Source organism: Notothenia coriiceps, unplaced genomic scaffold (genome assembly GCF_000735185.1).
Source record: "Notothenia coriiceps isolate Sejong01 unplaced genomic scaffold, NC01 NC01_scaffold00000339, whole genome shotgun sequence".
Classification (NCBI taxonomy): domain Eukaryota; kingdom Metazoa; phylum Chordata; class Actinopteri; order Perciformes; family Nototheniidae; genus Notothenia; species Notothenia coriiceps.
This window is the reverse complement of record NW_011333040.1, coordinates 17,079,474-17,094,843: the sequence shown is the minus strand read 5'-3', so window position 1 is coordinate 17,094,843 and position 15,370 is coordinate 17,079,474. Positions and strand designations below refer to the sequence as shown.

Here is a 15,370-nt window from a genome sequence, read left to right as displayed (position 1 = left end):
CAAGATTACAGCGTTTACTGGAGTTGGGTTTTTAAGATACATTTTTTACGGTGGCTGACCAGTAAAAACGCTCTACAACGGCATAAAACATTTCCATAGGAGAAACATCCTGTGTTTTATAACAGTGGCAAATATAAAAACAAAAATGTTCCTGTACACATGCAGAAACATTTCAGCAAACTTGGACAACTACTGCAGCATTTAGAAAAACATTCAGCAACTTGAGGAAAATGCGCAGCGTTTATTAAAAGCTGCAAAAACCAAACGCTGCAAATACAAAACGCTGTAAGAAGTCTCAAAACACAACGGAGACCAGTGGACTGTCATAGAAATATATTCTGCCTCATTTACTTACTTAAATGAATCATTATGTGATTCTTTATTTGCTAATGTTTAATCTATATTAAACTACTTGGTTTACACAATTTTAGTTGATAGGTAATTCGTTATTAATTCGGACAATGTGAAGGTTATCAATGATGTATATTTAGCATCTTTGATGCAGATTAACTGAGATTAATTTGGTAATGCATACAGCATAAAGACAACAATGTCTCTAGAATATAGTGAAAACGTACGGAGCCCCTAAGGGACATGAAAAAAAAAAAAAAAAAGAGAGAAAAAAAAGTCAGGATAACGAAAAAAAGTAAAAAAAATACAGGATAACGGGTTAGTATCTCGTGCGCACGAGATACTTTCTCGTGCGCACGAGATACTAACTCGTGCGCACGAGATACTAACCCGTTATCCTGACTTTTTTTGGGGGAGAAAGTTACCGGTGCGCCAAGGAGGAAGTGAAGCGCACAGGACACAACCATTTCATTGCAGACTGTTATGTTTACGTGGGGAAATGAAAGTGCATTATTTGAGATATATTTCGTACTCAGACTTCACTTTAAGGACATTTCGGCGAGGGGTGTGTGGTCACTCCAGGAGGCAGCGGGACGTGTAACTCAGAGAAGAGCAGCACCAGCGCTCAAAGAGCTTTTACGCACCGCCTTCTGTGTTTACCTTCATTGAACAGCTATAAAGAGTGACCACAGGCCGTTTTAACCACACACACCTCTACACACACACCGAACTGCCCGATTACTCCCCCTTTTATTAGTTTTATGGAGGAGATCGCCGGTCATCAGGACGCATGATGGGCGGACTGGGACTAAAAATCAGCCCGGGAATCTCACCCTGCCCGGCCGACGTAAACTGTCAACGGGGGTGGGGGGGCAGTCCGCCACTGGCTCTGTGTGTGTGTTCTGAGTGTTTGTTTCCCTATAAAAAAAGCTGTGGGGGAAGCAGGTACTCTGCGAGTCACGGACATTAATTCATAGATCAAAGCAGACTGGTTTACAAACTCTCCTGTTTTGCCAATCCGGTGCTTAAACCAATAGCTCGAAATGGCCGAAATGTCCATAAAATTAAGTCTGACTTCAACATATAGTCTATCTCAAATAATGTATGCTCTGTAATTTCCCCACGTAAACATAACAGTCTGCAAAGAAATGGTTGTCTAATGTGTGTTCCACTTCCTCCTTGGTGCATCGGTAAAAAAATAAAGTCAGAAAAACGGATTTGTTTCTCGTGCGCACGAGAAACAAATCCGTTTTCCTGACTTTATTTTTTTTCTCTCTCCATTTCTTTTTTTTTTCTTCCATGTCCCTTTAGGGGCTCCGTACAATTGGAACAATTTCACAGTCATTTTCTGTTGCATTGATTTATCATTTCAATATGTTGTTGTGTATCCAAGCTGCAGTCCAACATCTGTTGACAATGTTAATGTCACTCTACACTCTGTGCCTTTCTAAGAACAGTGAGGCCCTTTATCAAACATACAACAACAAGTTGAATTCTCTTCAGTTCATTATGCAGCACATACGACGTAACACACTTCTATTATTGACTGCGAGAACACGATGGTCCCTCCATCTTTGTCTTTTGTCCAAAGACAAACTTGAATCTTAGATGAGACCTGGCAGAGGCGTGGAGGGATAATGAAACTGAAGTATTGTTGTGTCTTGACGGTATTATAAGAATGTGATGTTGGGATTATGTTTGCCAAGATGACATTTCCTCTTATTGATAGGGTGAAGCCGGTGTAATTGCATCTCAGCGGAAGAGTTGCATGCTGAGTGATATGTGACACTGTTATAGGGATTACACACATGCATGTGCAGACAACTGATACCTCAATACGCCAACATGGTGGTCTCATTTTACTCTCTTATAAACAAAGTACACACACACAATCAATCTGCTAAAGCAGCCCTCTGAATAAACTCTAGGATTCGCTAACAGTGCAGATTATCTTGCTGTTAATGTCACACAGGCACATAGGGCAACAAACAGGTACCGTTATCTCTTTCCTATTGGCTGCTCTTCCTCTCGTTGACCTTCTGACATATTCCTAGTTCCGCACTTTCATTTTTCCCCCTCATTGCCTCTGTGCTGCTATTTTTTCCTCCACCTTGTTTGTCCCTCATTTCACCTTTGCTTCTCTTATTCCTCATGTCACGTCGTCCAAATCTATTTTCTCCATATGTCCATACATACAGTCAGTCAGTCAGTCTATACTCGTACTGTTTGCCCCCGTCGCCCTCATTCTTCCTCTCTACTTTGGTCTCTCCATGTCTACTTCCTCCACTAAGAGAGGCTGCTGTCCCGCCGGAGTACAGCACAGTGACCATCGATTCATCAAAGTGTCACAGCACGCCGCTGCAGCTCTGTATGCCCGCTACTAAACAACTGCCCTGGCAAAGAAAACAATAGCTCCCATGCACACACACACACACAAACACAGACACACACACACTGGATGGCTGCCCCAGGAATGCCAAACCTCTCCTTGTACATTTGGCGGTATGCACACCGGAGATGGTCGGTGCCAAACGGATGCTGCCAGTGGCACAGTGGGCTTAGAAGTGGACAACATATCTGTTCCACATATATCAAGCATAGTTAACATTCTAGTATGAGCCAATGAAAATAGTTGTCATACGCATGCTGGGGGATAAAATACGCCAACCACTTGAACAAGTTAGCGATATGCTTAACAGCTGAACCAGCATATTGCTTTTACTACCCCATATTCTTAATGGTTCACCTGAACAACTTGAGAAAACATGACCTTCTACTTTGCCGGGGGTCCGCTGAGCTAAAACAGCACGGCCAGCAGTCTCTTTATGGGGTCTTTATGATGTGTCACTGAGGTCAAGTGCAGGATGGGCTCTCCCCTCCAGATTTACACTGAGGGGCTTCACAGTGGGTCAACAGCTCCCAGCAGCTAATTTCATAATGCACCCTGGGCGAGGCTTAAATAATTAAACCGAGCTTCAAGTGAAAGATGCACTTTATCAAAGGCTCTGGGTTTCTAAAGAACAGAGAGAGTAGACTTACAGTACCTCGGTTCACCTTAACAGCTCTTGTACCTTATGGTAAGAATCTCTCTCGCTAAGTCCATGGAGAATAAGAGTAACTACAAAATCCAGCAAACATCACCAACATTAGTATCACAATCAAACTTGATGATGTTGGAAAACGGTCCTCAGTTTGCTACAAAAGCGCGTTCTTAAGTGAGGTTTGATGTGTCTGTTTTGGTTTCCAATTCTGTTCTGACCATCTATTTTTCAGCATGGATACATTCTTTGTGGCTGCAGCCAAAACAGCAAGCTCTCTGAAAGCCCTCTTTCCGCCTTTTATCCCAGATCGTGTGCGTCAATATCAATTTAAGAGTCGGTCACTTGGCACAGATGCTCACACTTGAAAGTAACATTCGCTAGAGTTCTGGCACACTCAGTAGACTTATCCTCTGTCGTGATTTTTTCGCTTAATTGTGCTCATAAAACAAGGAGCCGCTTTCCTGCATGGTTGATCACCTGTCATATATCAGGAGGCACAGCGTCTTCTGTCACCTAGCAAACCGTGCACTTTGATCATGTGAAACGCTTTTCATTCGTTGCAAAACGTCCTCTTTAGTCGTTCTTTCTGTAGTTCCATTTCAGATATTAATACTGAGGAATAGACTCTAAACATACAGTATCTAACATGGAAAAAGGCTCAAGAAGAATAGTTTTTCTTCGAGCACTTCTACTCCATCCTGGAACTGGTTAATAACAATTCAGTTGGCTTCACATCCATTTTATTTTTACCTTAGTTCATCCCAGCCCACACACCCTAACTCATTGTCTATCTATGCAGAAGAGCTTAACAGTGAACTCTGACCCCTATCGACTCTGGGATGCGGCTGCTATATGAGCCATTGATTAGCATTTGTTTGAGGCCATAATGGAGGAGATGATGAGAGGATTATTGACCATGCTGTAGATATGAAAGTCAGGCTGGAAACGTGGGTATGGATGTTTTACTTGGATAATGGTATTGAACTATGGTAATTGGGAGGTTGGTTGCTCACTTGCTGGGGCTATTTAAAAGAAATAAGGAAAAATCAGATGGAAATTGCTCTCGCTTTGATCATTTTTCTTTCTTCTCGTTACTGCTTAAAGATGAGGACTGAGAGAAGACTAGAGGAAGAGTGAGCTATAATGCTCAGTTATTTTCAGCCTTCTATACAGTATATAGGTCATATTTAGTTAGCCTACTGTGAATGCCAAGGCACACNTCTGTGTTTACCTTCATTGAACAGCTATAAAGAGTGACCACAGGCCGTTTTAACCACACACACCTCTACACACACACCTCTACACACACACCGAACTGCCCGATGGCAGTTCGGTGTGTGTGTAGAGGTGTGTGTGTAGAGGTGTGTGTGGTTAAAACGGCCTGTGGTCACTCTTTATAGCTGTTCAATGAAGGTAAACACAGAAGGCGGTGCGTAAAAGCTCTTTGAGTGCTGGTGCTGCTCTTCTCTGAGTTACACGTCCCGCTGCCTCCTGGAGTGACCACACACCCCTGGCCGAAATGTCCTTAAAGTGAAGTCTGAGTACGAAATATATCTCAAATAATGCACTGTCATTTCCCCAAGTAAACATAACAGTCTACAATGAAATGGTTGTGTCCTGTGCGCTTCACTTCCTCCTTGGCGCACCGGTAACTTTCTCCCCAAAAAAAGGTCAGGATAACGGGTTAGTATCTCGTGCGCACGAGATACTTTCTCGTGCGCACGAGATCACACACCGTGCGCACAAGATACTAACCCGTTATCCTGACTTTTTTTTTTCTCTCTCTGTTTTTTTTTCTTTTTTTTTCATGTCCCTTTAGGGGCTCCGTACAATTGTAGCAACAGCCTGCAAAGTATTTTTTTGGGAAACCTCAGTCTCAGTATCACAAACTCCCTCATCAAATAGATAGTTCTGCTCATTCCTTATTCTCAAGAGAAACCATAAAGCCTCCATACATGTGGTATATCAGGGGCTACATCCATACAAGATGAGCATAGCCTCAGATCAAACACTGAATATTCATCAACCAAATAAGTGCGTCCCCTAAGGTTTATCGAGTAACAAAGCTATCAACTATTGCATATATATCTACCATATGAATAACTTTAAACAACACAATGTTGTGTGTGTGTGTGTGTGTGTGTGTGTGTGTGTGTGTGTGTGTGTGTGTGTGTGCGTGTACCCGTAACTGCCTCCCTGCTGGGAAGATAATCCCTTCCGCCCCATAGATCCTTTCAGCACCACTATTTGTCTCTTGACGTGTCAGCGCATATGCACGCCTTGACCGCATCATATCCGTATTAACCTCTAGATGGCCGCCATTAAAATGGAAATGGATGAGCTCAGCGATCCCGCTCGCCTCCATACATTAGACTAATGACCGGGCCAAGAAGACACAGTCTGCCATTACAGACAAGCCAAATGCAGTGGAAGGCACTAGTGATAGGCCTGCTTCCACTTAGCCCACTGGGCTGAATGGTAAATGCTGTTTCCTTGAAAGGGCAGAAAAATGGAGCTTGCATTTCAATAATGGGGAACAATCTACACTAGGAATAACTTCCTGCCACATGAATCTGTGAATAAAAACAATTCTCTCTGTAAACTCGAACAGTAGAAGCTCCATTCGCAGGGAGTTGTTTTAGGAACCTGCCCTGCCCACTGCTCTTATTACTAGCGAGGGTATGGAGAAGACACTCAAGCAAGCACATATAGGTGTGCATTTTGGGAATACCTCCCGCTCTGGAATGCCTTTCAGGGGTCTCTTCACTCTTATGGAAGCACATTCAAAAAAATAAGGCACATTGTGGTAAATTTGGAAGGTTTTCGGTTTGAAAACACAACAAGTTTGCCCCTCCTATCAGGTTCAACGAGGGTAACAGTGTTTGCCAGCAGGCCAATTTGAGCCAACTCCAGTTTGACTTTTATTGGGGCTGTAGCTTCCTCTTGGATGCATACTTATGATCTGGCACATCTTGCTTTGTTTTATCGAGGATTGCGCCCAGAAACTTACTGGACGGAGCAAAGTTTAGGGTGAAGAGAAATATGCAGCAGAAGGCTGGACACCGCCACTTCTCTAAAATTCATAAGGATTCTTTTGATATTCCTTAAAACCTATATTCACAAACCAAAACACATTGTCACAACATGCTGTAGGGAGAAATGTGTTGGAAATAAACAACCCCCATGATACAAGTAGATGCACGCATGCAGAAGCTAACATTTGCACGAGTGCTTGCATACATTTTTGACCGTTTTCAGGGCCGGCAAAAAATAGGCACAATGGAGCATGTGTTCTCTCAGAAAGGGAGGAAGAGAAGAGGAGAGTCAGGCAGTTCCTTCCAGCTGGGCCATATTTAACCAGCGGTATCATCATGCCAGCCAAAAGAGCTTCAACAATGTCACCCGCCCTATAAAGCCACCAATACACTTATACACCATTTTCGCCAATCCCTTAAACTGAACAAGTACTATCCCTTTTAAATAAATATCAACAGCTTTTAGGAGTGTATTCTTCATCATGTTATTTACCTGAATACATGCTCAACAGTTAATAGCCTCATGGCATGTTTGGGTTGCTGTGAGCAACACACCTCCTCAGCAACCAAAGCACCAAGGCTTCAAGCTAATCAATAAGAAATAGCCCATTGAGAGTCAAAGACACGCTACGGTTCATGTTCTTCCCTTTCAGACAGACCCCTGTCTTTGTGGGGGAGTTTATTCAGCACTGATACAAATGGGCCTCCCACACAAAACACTGTGAGGCTTGATGCCGGGAGAAATGTACATCTCTGTTTCTCTGTGTGTTTTTACGTTTGGATTTGTAATAAAGCTATTGCATTTGCCATGCTTCTTTCTCTGCTCTGGCTTCACCTCACCTGGACAAACCCAGGTAGAAAAGACTCATCAGGGAGCGGGCCACTAAGAGCTTTTTAATTTTGGAATGATTTTAAGCAATGTGTTTTTCTTTGATATACTTTGTTTCTGCTACATGTTCTAAGTGAGTGGGTGGATATGCCACAAAGCTGATTAATTGCCATTGCTTTCTATGTTCTTAAAATAACCTTCTTGTGTTTGTGTTTTTAGCTGGTTGTCTCTGGGTTTTAATTGTGCTGCCTTCATTCAAAGTTGTTTTAATCATGTCAAGTTTATAAAGCTTTTCATCTTGTTTGTGTTGCTGGTAGATCTTATGGGATGCCCGCTAAATGAGTGTGGCCTCTTGCAGTGAGGCCCAATAATGAGAAGGGTCTGCTAACTAGCCCATTGCAATCTGTGGCCTAGACAACACATATACATATGAATTATAAATATACATGTATTTTAACTGTTCAAAGAGTTTAATTCGCTGCCTCTGTCACAGAAGCTGGATGTTGTTCCCATGACAACAAGAAAACAGGAGAACAAGTAAGAAGAGCGATCATTTTCCTCTATTATTTCTTGAGTCCGCCTTAACACAAAATCTCACGCTTACAAACACCCACACTGGCATGCACACGCATTATACATAATTGTTAACAAACACACACTCACACACGCCTCAAATCACTTTCAATTTTTTCTCTTCCATTCTCTGTAGTAGTTTTTTGAAAAAACACAATTGCGCGTGACACTAATGTGTGAAACCGTGAAGGTCAATTATCACCTCATTCTCATTCTGCTCACATCTGACAGCCGAGCTCTTTGAGTTACGGAAAACGGAACCCATGCCGAGCAGCCAAAGTTGATTACATGCTGCCGTGTATTTGCACCTAAATCGCAGCAGAAATCAGCGAAAATGACACTTTCTGGACTCTGTGATCAATAGCATCCAAAAGGGGGTGGGGTAATGCAATCATGGATGTGTTAAAAGTATAACATCATCCAGGACAACCATGTGATGGGTGTTAGTGATTTCTTGAACATTGGGTCCCCTCTGAGTAGTGTATATTAAATAAACCCAGAGTAGAACAGTGATCCTTAGGTCAGGTCATGACTGTCCCAGCAGGACTATTCCATCTATCACGAGCAGCAGCTGATCCATCAGCCGCACTTCAACTCATACTTTAGCCTTTCAACTCGGACCCTAACTGCCCCCCAGGAAGGCTCAACTGTCAGCTGGAGAGCAGAAGAATAATGTATGGGCTGCATGGATCCCGCTCAAATGGATGAGAATGTTTTTCTCTGCATATTACATTTCCACACTGAATTAGATTGGGAATTGATGCATTGGCAATATGTGTGTAAATTAAATCAAAGGTATTAAGATTGCGAGGAGAACAAATTATTTAGATTGGCAACCACGTCTTCAAATGCAAAATTTAATCTTTTCCACTAATGTGTTTTATTCACATGGTTGCAGCAAATTTGCACAAAAAAGTAGTCTTAGATGGCAATAGTTAAGTCTGTTTGCTCCTTATGATGTCTCTGTGGGTTCGCAAACTTCTAACACGACATTGCATCGATGGATAATTCTATCCATGTATTGTGGTTGAACTGGCAACGACAGCAACATCATGGCTGTTTATCCCCTGTTTCAAGTCTTCATGGTAAAACTCTCTTCCACTTGAAGCCTTATATTTACCGCACAGATGTTGTGAATCTTGTCAGGAAGGCAAGAAACCACATATTATGTATTTCTCAAAATGTCAAAAGGTGGCTTTGAAAGTTTTACATGTGCGGATTTAGAGTAAAAGTAAGGAGCAACATAATAGCTTCTAGTTGTTTCAATAAAACCGACTTCCTGCTTTTGTGAATTTGTAGGCGTCTAGACTGACACTTTCGTAAAATTGAATTTCATAAAAACTCTTCTAAATCGGGCTGTTATTGTACTTTAAATTATGCTTTAGATTCTAAAATGGGTGCTTACAAGCATAGAAAAGCAGGCACACACACACACACACACACACACACACACACACACTCACTCACATGCAGACCAAGGCATACACACAGAGTGATTTACAGAGTGACTTCACCTCTGCAATGTCTTACAATGTAGTAGTCACACACACACACACTCCACATGATGACACTGCCTCTTTCCGAGCAAAAAGAACACTGACAGATTTCCTATATATCGAGCAGAGAGGGGAGCTGTACGGAGAAAGAAGAAAGACAAGGACAAGATACCTCCTGCCGGGCATCTAATCTCCAATCTCTGGGATCACTGATATCTGATAAGAACATTGTAAATCAGGAAGCTAGAGAAACCCCTGCCTGAGCTCCGTGTCTGTACAAGACAGACATCTACATCTGTCTATCACATTGTTGGGATTTACAGTAGCTGGAGCGAATCCCTATTATTATTATATGCCTGCTAACGGGAAGAGGAGAATCTGAATCAAGATTGAGACTTCTCCCACACATAGCTCAGGGAATGTATGTGGATATTTGTTTTACCTTTAGTGAGAGATTTATTGAACATGTATGTTCTCTTCCTGATATGTCTTGGCTTGCGGCAAAGTACATATTTACATTTGGGAGCAGCTGCTACAACCACCACACCTTTCTACTGTCTCCTACTGGGAGATGTGGGTAGGAAAATGCAAACCCTACATCTCCTCGAGCAAAGCACTTTGCCATAACTCCTCCATCAACCCCCCATTGCCTTAATGGAGCTGAGCTGCTACAATGTGAACAGTACAGCTCACAGGCGTGTGTGTGAATGGGAAGCATAGGCACTGCCAGAAAACAGCTAGATTTATATTCCCTGGATAAGTAAAGCAGCCAAAATATACATTTATTAATTTAACGCCACACTCCGGGACATGCTGAAAGTGATATTTGAAGGAAACAAGTATTTGTTTTCGCCAGGTTTCTCTTTGCCTGTGTCAAATTTGAACTATTGACTGCAGCGAGAGCCACCAGATGAATGAATGTCTTGGTTTGAATGTGTATGCATCATATTGGAATACTTAATCAAACTATTTCACAACGGCAATACCATCAAGCGTGATAGTTTAATGGATGATAGAGGCAATAGAATTGTATTGAAAATGAATTGGATGTTCCTCACCATCTCATTAAGTGCCACTTTAATCAAGAAATTCGGCAAACGCCCATCTGGCTATGAGCTCATAAGGTGTAATGGCCCGGTTTGTGTTGGGAGTACGTGTGTGTGTGTGTGTGTGTGTGTGTGTGTGTGTGTGGGTGTGTGTGGCTGTGTGCGTGTGTGTACACATGCATGGCTGTGCCTTTACTTACATATAATATGTAGCTATCTAAGTAAATGTCGGGGNCAAACGCCCATCTGGCTATGAGCTCATAAGGTGTAATGGCCCGGTTTGTGTTGGGAGTACGTGTGTGTGTGTGTGTGTGTGTGTGTGTGTGTGTGTGTGTGTGTGTGTGTGTGTGTGTGTGTGTGTGTGTGTGTGTGTGTGTGTGTGTGTGTGTTAGGCTGAAGTATGCCTTTCAGATTTTATTTTTTGGGGATTCTGCATGAATTTGTGACTGGGTGTGTGTGTGAGTCACTGTGTGGCTGTGATCGGTGTGACGAAGCACAGTGACAGAGCTCTGGCCATCTGGAGAGACATGACAGTGTGAATCACCAGAGAGGAGGATGGATGCAGAAAGGGGGGAGGAGAGAAGGAGAAGGAGAAGGTGCGAGGGAGAGACAGAGAGAGAGATGAGGATGATACATCAGCCGGCAGGTGAAATAAGGGAGCTGATAATGACGGAGAAATGTCGTCCTGTAAAATCTGGACACACTCACATCCTTTCTCTCAGTGGCCCTTTTTTTTAGCTAATGACCTGCTTGTCAACACTTTAGTCTAATCATCCTAGTGAATAGGGGGTGGCAGATCAAATACACACAAGCTTACTTACACGCTGTTAGTTATTGAAATAGGAGCCTGCTTGATGCCTGATAAGAAGATGAGAGTTTTAAATAGATAATTTACTAAAGAAAGGAGATCACCCAGCACTCAAAAGGCGCAGAAACATAGGGCTTGGATTATCACTCAGCTGGTGTAAGCTTATCACCCCTCTACTCCAACACTCGTCTCCCCTCTCTGCCTCTCGTTTCCTCTCACTGCTGTTTATCCCTCCCAGTGCCACCTCTTCATGATTTCCATCTTTATCTTGACCAATACTTTACTTCCCACTCCAAACCATTTGTATCCTCTTTGGCTCAAGCAGGAAACCTGGCAGTTCACTTATACTCATTTGCATTCTCAGAGATTTCTCCGTTTTGAGTAAATATATAACGTCATCTGTTGTTCAGCTCTAATTCCTCCCTTTATTGCTCAACAACAGTGAATGTAGAGAGCAGATGGGATGCAACAGAGCGTGCAGGTAGTGGAGGATTTGAGGTTGAGAATATAAGCAGACAGGTGGGAGATGAATGAGAAGCAAAGGGAATCAAGATGCCCAAATATTCACGATCAAACACATATGGGAAGACATATTGGGTTTGCTGACTTACTGGGAGTCAATACAAAATGTTCCGCCCTGTGATTGGGAATATGTTCATAAGAACCCTGAAACATCTCTAGTGTTTCCGCACATCTTAGCCAACAATGATCAAGTAGGCAACACAGGGCGTCCATGTTGATTTACCAAACACCAAGGCCAATTCCTTGCATGTGAAGTTTCTGATACAACATGGGGCTTGAAATCAACATGAATGTGCAGGATGCTGAGCATTTCCAGCAAACATGAGACATTTAACTGCATGCTAAGGGTTGAACTACAGATTACTTCATTATCAAGCATTCTACCAACTCTTTTTCATATGAGCAAATTCAATGTAAGAATCTGGTTTACACGTCAATGTACTGAAGTTAACAAATTGCTGGTTTAGTCCAACCGGCATTTGAAAGATATTTAGTTTGTCATGAAACAAAGATAAACAGCACATCTGCACATTTGAGAACTCTGAATTAGGCATTTTTGACTCCATCAACATGCTAGCACTAATTATTATGTCAATAAAATAATCTATGAATGTGACAGCGATTTATCTCAACGCTTTAAATGTACAGTTAACTAATCCAGTGCAAACTCAAGCAGCAAAATCTTGTCATATGATCTTGACAAATAGTGGTCTGAAGTCTGTGTCTAATTGAGGGAAAGAAGCCATGAAAACATTGGAGACATCCCTATTTACAGAGCCAGCTATCCCTCCGCTGAGGAGCAGCTGGTTCTGGAGCTGTTGGCTGGAGGAGCTGACTGTGGCGCTGAAGAGAACTTCAGCTGAGCTCAAACTCAGCTGTCCATGGTGCTCAAATCCTATCTCTTCACGGCCCGTCCACACAGCAGCGTGAAACAAATCTTGAAAATCTTGGAGGTGGGCGTGTCTGAAAGCTTGGGGATTTTTTGCGAGCAACGCGACCAACAACCAATCACATGAATCTCCCGCCCCCGACATACAAAGCAATAGCAATGTTAAAACGAAGTAAACTGGATATAAAATCCCCAAACAGGCGAACACCTACCAGTTTCAACCACTGTCTCTGCCACCTCCCTGCATGCCTGGTTCCCCCGGTTTGTATCCCGGTAAGTTATTAGCGACTGGTCATAAAGAACCGGGTGATTTGCTACCGTAATTTGTCGTTTGGAATATGAGGAAATGAACTATGTATGTATGTATGTATGTATGTATGTATGTATGTCTCTCCCAGCTTGCACGCGGTTTGATTGGCTAGCGGTTGTACTGTCAGATTTGCATTTATATAAACGGGATTTGATTGGCTGACGAAAGCCTTCCACTCAAGTACTAGTCATTTTATCTGATGTCACATGACCATTCCTGTAGGCTTCTAATTATGTAAGAGAAAGTAATATTAAACCAATTAAGCCAATTATATTCTAATCTACGCCCATTTCTCATGAAGTAGGCTATATGACAATTGTATGTTATAGGGTTTTGTCCTTTTTGATGTGCTCAAAGGTCTTACAAATGAATTTCCTTTATCATTTATGGATCTTGAACGACTTTTTTGTCACAATGAGTTCTTGCCTCGAAAAGCATAAATGCCCCCCCCCACCCTCTTTTTCAGGTGGAGCTCCATGACGGTGCGAATACAAACAAATGTCATGAAGTAAAACAGATAAAAAGGAAAGGGGAATCGAGGCCTCCAGTCTTCATAACATTACTGCAAGTTGCATCATGAGTACAACGCGGTGCCTTTGAATAAAGGAGAGCTCGTGGAAGAGAGGAGAGGACAACGAAGCGTGATCTTGCGTATAAATGGACATGCTGAGCTACTGTCTCATGCGCCGCTGACGGATGATCTAATACTGGTGGAGCTGGCGTGGAGAGCCGGAACACGCACGAGATAGGCAAGACACGTCATCCTCAATCTGCCTCCTCCATCCTCCTCTCTCCCCCCCATCCTCTCCTCGTGTGCGATTAGATGAATGGAGGTTGATTACCGTTTATTGAGCGACGGGTCCACTGGGACAGTTGGTTTAAGTCCCATGACACTGCTCTCTTCAATGTCTCTGTTTAAAAAAAATCGCTCGCACATCTCTATCTCGGGGGCCCTTGGGAATGATAAATGGGTTAACAGGAAACGTGCGTAAAGTGAGTTGACAAATGAAGTATTAAAGTATAATTATCTGACACGTCAAACACAGCCTGGAAATGAGCAGCCTTTCCATTTGGACATCATGTATCTGTCCTACACTGTTGGTCATTAATTGGCAAGGCTTGCTTCGGTTTGATGTAGTACGTGGGCAGAGAAATGCCACGATCCCCGGGTCCTTTCCTCCCTCCCCACTCCGCCTCTCAGCATAGCGTGAGGCTCTGGTGCCGCTCAATGGGAGGATGGGGCTATTGCTGGTGGCTGCAGCTGCACCGAGGGACGCGCCAGACCACCTCCACGCAGGCGTGTGGTATTCAAACATATTTATTGACACCGTTTAAAGTGAATGTTGTTACAGAAGGTAAGATAGATGGTCCAACCTTTCACGTTCTTTGTAAGTATGTGCAATAAGTTAGAGTCGCTTTACTGGCTCCAGGGGTAGACGAAAACGGCCAGCGAGTGGGCAATAAAAAAAACTCCCCGGACGCGAATAAAACAAGAAGCCTCCTACGAATATAGCCGCAATGAGATTTACTCCACATGAAAGTCGAGGGAGATTTGTCAGTATCATTGGGCACTCAGCTGTATGTGTGATAAACCCACAACTCACCAGAAACCATCTGGGTGGTTGATAATACGAGTTTGGTCACAAGTGGGTGACAAGTGGGAGATATTTGGTGGAAGACTTGAGGGATGACGTTTCTGGAGAATAGTAATTATCAAGCTCAAAGCACACTTATGCAAGCACACTTATGCAGCATGAAACCTGATGGGCTTTAGTTATGTTGAAAAGCTGCCAAGTTTCCACTCACTCGTGGATCATGTGCTGTATAACCAAAAGGTATGAGTGGGCGAACACGGAGCCATGACTCACTGTCAAATTCATATTGTGGCCATGGCAGTATTCTCGTCTTTTGCTAAAAATAGTGCCCATTCTGTGGTGTGGAGCGAAGACAGTGATAAAACGGTTGGATTTATTTGCCAAAGGACCTGCTCTGGGATGGCAAAAATCATTGCGGCTTTTCCCCCGAAATGCATAGGCTCTAAATAACGCCACAGGCTTTTGTTATTAATTTCCACGGAAAGAATAAAGTAAAATCCATGGATCAGTTGCTGAGCCTCTCCTTTCAGAAACACATTATGTTTTGAAGACGTGAAAGTAAATTAATAGTAGCCTAATGATAATCTGTTGAATGCCCAGCTCCGGTTGCAAGATTTCCATTTGCAATTAATCAAGTGCAGAAAACCCAGTCAGTTAATTAGGCCTGCCCCCACCACACACACACGCGCACCCAATACACAGACACCCACACAGAAAGACTGAGGGGGATCAAACTACACACAAAATGTTTTTTAAAAATCGTTTAAAATAGCTGGGAAACAGAGGGAACAACCGGGAAGAAGAACAACACACACACACACACACACACACACACACACACACACACACACACACACACACACACACACACACAC

At 42.9% G+C, this 15,370-nt stretch overlaps 1 long non-coding RNA gene across 1 annotated transcript; it reads right to left on the bottom strand.

Annotated features, from left to right (window-relative positions):
- Positions 1 to 960: 960 nt before the first annotated feature.
- On the bottom strand, positions 961 to 15,370 carry LOC104947357 (uncharacterized). The gene is made up of 4 exons (XR_798555.1): positions 15,345 to 15,370; positions 9,871 to 9,876; positions 4,624 to 4,689; positions 961 to 1,011 (listed from the first exon to the last, which is right to left on the bottom strand). It is a non-coding gene; the product is annotated as an uncharacterized lncRNA (long non-coding RNA).